The following is a 7,960-nucleotide window of genomic DNA, read 5'->3' as shown; positions in this document are numbered from 1 at the left end:
CTATATCTATAATTTGGGGGAGAAGTCGGCCCGATCAAAGGCTCTACTTAATTTAATTGCGATAAATTATATTAATTTAAATCGTTCTCTATAGGCGTTCGCTGGCTATACGTTTAAACGGTGGTTATCTAGGGTGCCTCCCTAAGAGGCCTTGATTCGATTTAATTCGGTAATAGAATAATATTAAGGCTCTAGTTTGATTTGATCGATCGATTAAATTAATCGTGGTATTCGCTGGCTGGTCGTTTAAACGATTATTATCTGGCTCTAGCGACGGTCGTCGGGTTCTGGCGACGGTCCTCTCTTACCTACCTACCTACCTACCTGTCTGCCTACCTACCTACCTACCCGCCTGCCTGCCTATCTGCCTGTCTACGTCAGTATCTAGTTTAATTCGGGGGGGGGAGGTCGGCCTAATCGAAGGCCCTAATTAATTCAAATCGTTCTCTATGGCCGTTCGCTAGCTGTACATTCAAACAGTAGTCGTCTAGGGTGCCTCCCTAGGAGGCCTTGTTTCGATTCGGTGACAGGCCGATATTAAAGCTCTGGTTCAATTCGATTGATTAATTGATTAAATCGTTTATAGTGTATACTAGCTGGTTATTTAAACGGTCGTCGTCTAGTTCTGGCAACGGTCGTCTAGTTCTAGCGACGGTTCTCTACTGGCTGCCGTTCTAGTGCCTCCTAAGGTAGGGAGGATGTAAGGAAGGGTAAAAAATAAGGTGGCTATAAAGGGGTGACCTGGTAGAGGCACGTGTAGGCTATTAGGAATATAGCGGGGACCCAAGAGTAATGTGTGTCATGCGGGGCTTCATATAGAGCCTTTGTACGCAGAGCTTTGCGCAGAGCCTTGTGCAGAGCCTTTATACGTAGAGCTTCGTGTAGAGCTTTGTATAGAGCTTTGCGCAGAGCTTCGTGTAGAGCTTCGTGTAGAGCTTCGTGTAGAGCTTCGTGTAGAGCTTCGTGTAGAGCTTCGTGCAGAAGCTCGTGCAGAGCCTCTATACGTAGAGCTTCGTGTAGAGCCTCGTGTAGAGCCTCATGCAAAGCTTCGTGCAGAGCTTCGTGCAGAGCTTCGTGCAGAGCTTCGTGCAGAGCTTCGTGCAGAGCTTCTGTAGAGCTTCGTGCAGAGCTTCGTGCAGAGCTTCGTGCAGAGCTTCGTGTAGAGCTTCGTGCAGAGCTTCGTGCAGAGCTTCGTGTAGAGCTTCGTGCAGAGCTTCGTGCAGAGCTTCGTGTAGAGCTTCGTGCAGAGCTTCGTGTAGAGCTTCGTGTAGAGCTTCGTGCAGAGCTTCGTGCAGAGCTTCGTGTAGAGCTTTGTGCAGAGCTTCGTGTAGAGCTTCGTGCAGAGCCTCATGCAGAGCCTTAGTAGTGTTGCTTGAGGGGTGTGCATAGGGTATTACTTTGGGGGGGTATCCTGCCAGGAACCTGACAGGACGATCAGGAAATACTAGTTTCCTATCAGGAGCCTGTCAGGACAATCAGGACGATCAAGATCCTAATAGGCTCCTAGCAGGAGCCTATCAGAACAACCAGGACGATTAGGAAAATCAAAATCCTAGCAGGAGGCCTCCAGGATCTTGGCACCCCAACAAAATGCTGATATACTAATTCGTTCCTTAACTTAAAAAGGACCTAGGTATCTTATATTAAGCTTCTTTAATAGTTAACAGGTCTTAATATTTGTTAAATATAATAGAACCTTATCGCCTACTCCGAAATGCTTATTTTAGTGCTTACGGTTATACCCAGTGTAAGAGATGGATGGATCGAGATTGGATCGGCATCCATCAATCCACTAATCCACGCCTTATCCATTGGTGGCGTGGATATGAATCTAGATCCAATAGTTATCCATTTATAGCGTTGTTAAGGCAACGCCGTAATGCATTAATCACTGCACTAACCATTAGATGGCGTAAAAGGGGTGAACTGGTATATAGCAGTAAAAATAATAAAGTCTCTTACCTCTCATTCTTATTATTACTATTAACTATGCCTCCAAAGCTAAGAAAGAAGAAGGCTGTTACTAAACCACCTTTACTACCTCTACCTCCACCACCTCCCTTAAACGTACCTCCACACCTCTAGCCATAAGATAGCCCTACTTAGCAGCCTTACCGCCGTACTGCCTGGTCTCCCAACTTATTAAATATAGTAGTAAGGCTAGAAGATTAAGTCTCTAATATAACTAAGCCCAATTAATCTACTATAATTTAAACAACGCCAACGCCTAATCCCAATATACCTAAGATCTTAACTCTTATAATAGCTCTAATATTTAGTACGTTTAGCGCTAATTAGTCTACTAAAGCACGCGCTAGCGAGGCTCCTCCTAAAGATAAGAGTTAGTTTAATTAGTCCTAGGTTAACTAGAACAGATTACCTGGCTATATTATTCTAATCTCTAAAGGTAACAGTAAGCTCTCCTCCCTAATCTGGCGGTTAGGCGTACTAATGGAGAACCATAAAACTAGCGACCGGTGGTGGCTCTGTAAGGAGTATTATTGTAAGTATAGTATTAAGGCCTACTCCTAGAACACCTATAAAGGAAGCTCTAATATTATAAAGTATATTTAAGTAGTTTATGGTTGTATATTTAATAAGAAGGGTAAGGAGGTGCCGTACGCGTTAAAGTTAATCTCCGTACTTAAAGGTCTTAATATAAATAATCCCCGGGAGCAGTAGGTTCTTAATAAGTTAGCGCGTATATTTAATAAGAAGACGTTTAGGCGACTTCTTCTTCAATAAATCGTCTATAATAATATGTCTTTTAGGCAAGTTAATAGGCCAGTCTTTTATAAGTTCATTAAATATCTATTGCCTTAAGCAGCAGAATATATACCTAGTAGATAGTTAGTCAGATCTTAAATTATCAAGGGCTATACTTACCATAAGGCGGTAATAAAGAGAGAGCTATAACGCGCGGTTAATAAGATCTATTTATCTTTTAACCTATAAACGTCGGGTAACCTTCTTTTGCTTAATAGCGTTATTGCCCACTTTCTTAACAAAGATTTCGAGCCTTAAGCAACTCTTCTTACTATTCCAGAGTAGACTAGCTTATATGCTAGCGTTAATATTATAGAAGGTGTAATTACCGTAATTAAAGACTTTAGCATTAAGAATAAGCAGATTAGGTATTTTATACTAGATAATGCGACTAATAATAATATAGCGATAACGGCCATTGTAAAGGAGTTTGACTTTAATCTAATTAAGCGCCGGCTACGTTGTTCAGGCTATATTATTAACATTATTACCCGCCACCTCTTATACGGGTATAACCCAGATTTATTTAAAGCGGAGGATATAGTACCTAAGAATATAAAGGCGTAATTACAGACGTGGAGAAAGTAAGGACTAGTTGGTAAAGCTTATAACTTAATTATATAGGTGTATACGAGCCCTTAGAGAAGACATCGGTGGTATAAAAGTAAGTAGTTCTAAAAGTATAAATTAGTTAATAGTGCTAACAAATTATTAGGTTAGAAGACATATCTCTAGAGCATCCTCCTAGAGGACTAATAAGACATAATAACAACCCAAGACCTCTCCTGATTTAACGCTACCTGCTAAAATAGTACTTATAAGGAATTCTGTACACTAAATCAGCTTCGCGCGCTATTTAAAGACTTTATATAGTTAAAACAGTAACGCGCAAGATAACTAAAAGAGAGGCTAAAATTTACTTAGCTAGAAGACTAGGACAGCGCTTAGAATATAATATTTAAAGATACACTTACTGCGGACAATTAGGAGGTTCTAACACAGTATAAAAATTTACTTAAACTATACTAGGTTGCAACTATGGACCTATAAGGCCAACTAGGTGATAGCAAGTTATATAGGCTAGTTAATATTTAGCAGGACATTAAATATATTATTAAAGAACTTACCTTCGCGTATAAACGCTTTAAATCCGCACTACCCTTGTTAATTAAAGGAGAATGGCATTTTACTATACAAATTAAGTTTGCACTTAATAAGGCTTAACGGTACTATGCAAAGATTAATAAGTTAGCAGCCTATATTACCGCAGTCGTCCTCTATCCTAGATACAATTGGCAGTATATAGAAGCTCAGTAGGAGCATAAGAAGACTTAGATTACGTCTGCCCGTAAATTAGTTAAATATTTATAGCTTACAGACTATAAGCAACAGCCTATCCCAGAAGCTCTATCCCTAGAAAAAAAGAAGCCTAGGCGTAAGCTTAATATTATAGAGGCCTATAGGATAAAAGGTCTTTAGAAAAGCGGCTATTAATGTCATTCTACTGCCGTGCAGGATAAATATAATTGCTATTATACGCAGAATTAAGTTAAAGATTGCGAGACCCTAATTAAGTAGTAGAGAACTATCGGCTGTAAATAGTACCCGCACCTTACTCAAATGGCCATTAATCTCCTATTAATTTTAGCTATAAACGATAAGCTAAAACGTATCTTTAGCCGTCTTAGCTAGATAATTATAAAACGCCGCAACTACCTTAAGCAGAGTACGATCCAGGCAACTTTATATCTTTACTCCTAGGATAAGAATAAGATTATTAATTTAAGACTTAATATAACTCTACTTAAGCCTATAAAGTTAACTCCTCTAGAGTTAATTAGGTCTAAGAGGCGGAGGTTATTAATTTAAGCAATCCTCGTAAGTGCGATTTTCTATACCGGGCATAGAAAATCCTAATTAGTTGGTAGAAGTTAGGGTCCGTAAATTGCAGTAGAACTTAGTAGATAGTTGTGGTAGACAGTTACGGTAGAACTTAGTAGACAGTTACGGTAGAACTTAGTAGACAGTTACGGTGGAACTTAGTAGACAGTTACGGTAGAACTTGGTGGACAGTGGCGGTGGAACTTAGTAGACAGTTGCGGTGGAACTTAGTAGATAGCTGCGGTGGAGCTTAGCAAACAGCTGTAGTCAGATTATACTGAAAACCACACTGGGCCGTTAACTTATGTTACGTGAGTGGCAAAAATTGCTAGAATTGGCTTGATATACGGCAAAATTAAAGCCTGGGCATGGATAAAGTTTGGATCTTGATCCAGATCCAATGGATTTAATGGATTTGAGGCTAACTGGATTTGGATCTAGATCCAATCCATATATCTCTTACACTAGTTATACCAAAATCTCTACTACTCTTGGGCATCTTATAGGCTCTACTTTGCATACTTCTATTACTCCTCCTATTTCTAGAGGTATCCTTATACTCTCCGGTAGATATTCTTATACTTCCCGGTAGGATCCTATAACTAATTATACGGCCTTAGCTAGTGATTATTAGGTATACTATTAAACCTAAATAGTTGGACGCTATAGGCAATCTGGATTGGTGCATACTTATATAATATATATTGCTTTAAATTGTAAGCGTACTCCGCGTACAGAAGTAGCTCGCACCAGTTGTCTTACTAATAGTTTAAATATATCTATAGGTAAGACTCCAGTTCCTAGTTCTAGCGTTCCGTTTACCCATCCGTCTACAGGTAGAAAGCTATACTATAATGGTAGTCTATCTTTAAATAGAAGCATAGATCCGACCAGTACTAGCTTATAAAGACGCTGCCCCTATTAGTGATAATAGAGTGCGGCTAATCTACTTTAAGAAAGTATTTCTCCTTAATTAGGTTGGCGAGCTCTTATACGTTAATCGTCTTATTAATAGGAAGGTATTGGACGTACTTTGAAAACCTATTAATAAGTATAAGGACCGAATTATATGTTCGTCCTTAGCCATCTTTAGATGGCGGGAGATCTGTAATAAAGTCTATAGCGTAATATCGCCATAGCTTACTGGCGGGGGGAACTAATTTAAGTAAACCCTATAGCTTGTACCTGCGGATCTTATATACTTAACACTTCTTACAATAGCTGATGTACTCCTTTACTTCCTAATTAAGCCTTAGCCAATAGTATTTACGCTAAAGTAATTCCACTGTCTTTGCTTAACTATAGTGGCCGCCTAGAGGATTATCGTAATTCTTTATAAGAATCTTCTATTGTAAATTTGCTTTTTATAGCACCCAAACCTTACCACCTTTACGTAGTAGGCCCATTAGGTCTAGTTCCCAATAGTAGCGCCTAGCAGCTTTCTTTCCGTTATATTTTTGGTTTATTTCCGTATTAAGAATGGTATAGGAAGCGTCCTTCCATTATACCTCACGGATAAGATCCGTTAACCCTTTAGATAGTTCCCAGGTAAAAGCTGTTTCGTCCTATACTGCTTTAAGTACAAGACTAGATAGTACTATAGATCTTATAACTCTTTAATGCGTGTATGTCAGAAAGGCCGCTATAAGGTTGAAGTCCTTTAGTTATTATAGGGCTCCAAGTTCCGATTGCTCTATAGCTTTACTATTAGTTTAAGGGGATAGCTTAGTAATTAGGGATAGTGTATTACTAGGTTCTAAGAATATATTAGGGACGTCCTATCTAGGTATATTTGGACCCTTATTAGCAACGGACCGGGTACTAGCTAGAACGTCAGTGGAAACCGATAGGGCTTATACCGCCTAAGACTTAGTGTATAGAGCTGTGGGTACTCGAGCATCTTATACCTAGAGCTTATTCTGCAATATAGGGAGTAAGATATCTATTATCTATTTTCCTTCTCCCGTTTTAAAGCCTTTAGCATAGTCTAGCCGTCGTAACGGTCTATTAGTAGGGTTATTTTCCCCTAGCTTATATTTAATCTTAAAATTAAATTGCGTAAGCTCCTCTACCTATTTAGCTTATTAAAGTATAAGCTCCTTTGTAGTTATAAAGTAGCGTAGATTATGGTAATCTAAGAGTACACGAGTGGTATAGCTCGCGTACTTAAGGTAATGTCGCTACTGTTTAAAGCAGTCAACTATAGCCAGCAGTTCCTTATTATGGGTATAATACCTAACTTTAGGTCCCTGGAATTTTCTGCTATAAAATGCTACTAGTCTCTAATAGAGCTAGGTAGCGTCCGGATGCCTATTAGGTTGCAGCAGAATACCAGTAAGGGCAAAATTCGATATATTAGTGATTATTATTAATAGCTAATCTAGGTTGAAATGCTGCAGTAATAAAGCTTCCGTAAACTTTGCGCGAAGTTCCTAAAAGGCCTTTTAAACCTTTCCGGGCCATAACCATAGCTTATACTATTTAGTTAGTCCCTTTTTAGTTTTCTTCCTTACCGCCTTTAAGCTTTTTGCTCCTTAGGTTGGGTCTTAGGAAGCTTTCGCAATATAGTTAAATAGGTATTAGGCGACGTCTAAGTAGTTATAGATAAAGCGCCTATAGAAATTGGTAAAGCCTAAGAACACTTAAACATCCTAGTAGCTCTCTAGCTCTGGCCACTCCTAGATTATCTATACCTATACTAGGTCCATAACTATACCTATAGGCGTTATGATATAACCCAGGAACTCGACCTACTTAGTATTAAAGATATACTTTAACGCTTTAGCGTAGAGGCCCTAATTATTTAAACGTTCCAGCACTTCGCGGACGTGTTGCTCGTGTTAATCCTCGTCTTCTAAGTAGATTAAGATGTTATCTAAATAGATAACGCATATGCGGTTAACTAGTCCCCCTAAGGCTCTGTAAATATATAATTGGAATATCGCAGGCGTATTAGCTAGCCCGAAAGGCATTACTAAATACTTAAAGTGGCCGTATTGGGTCTTAAAAGCGGTCTTTTACTTATCCCCTTCTTTAATACGGAGCCTATAATAGGCGTCTTATAGATCTAACTTCGTGAAGATCTTCGCCCTAGATAGTTGATCCAGCATTTCACTAACCAGTAGTAGTAGGTAACGGTTCTTAATTATAATCTTATTAAGACCGCGATAGTCTATATATAGCCTTATAGTTCTATCTAGTTTTAGAATAAAGAGGATCGGCGCGCCTAATAGTGACTTACTAGGCTAGATCCATCCCTTTTCTAGTAAGCCATTAAGGTACTCCTATAGGATCTCAAGCTCTTTACGCAAAA

Source organism: Cenococcum geophilum, assembly GCF_001692895.1.
Source record: "Cenococcum geophilum 1.58 unplaced genomic scaffold K441scaffold_28, whole genome shotgun sequence".
Taxonomy (NCBI): domain Eukaryota; kingdom Fungi; phylum Ascomycota; class Dothideomycetes; order Gloniales; family Gloniaceae; genus Cenococcum; species Cenococcum geophilum.
This window is presented reverse-complemented; position numbering follows the sequence as displayed.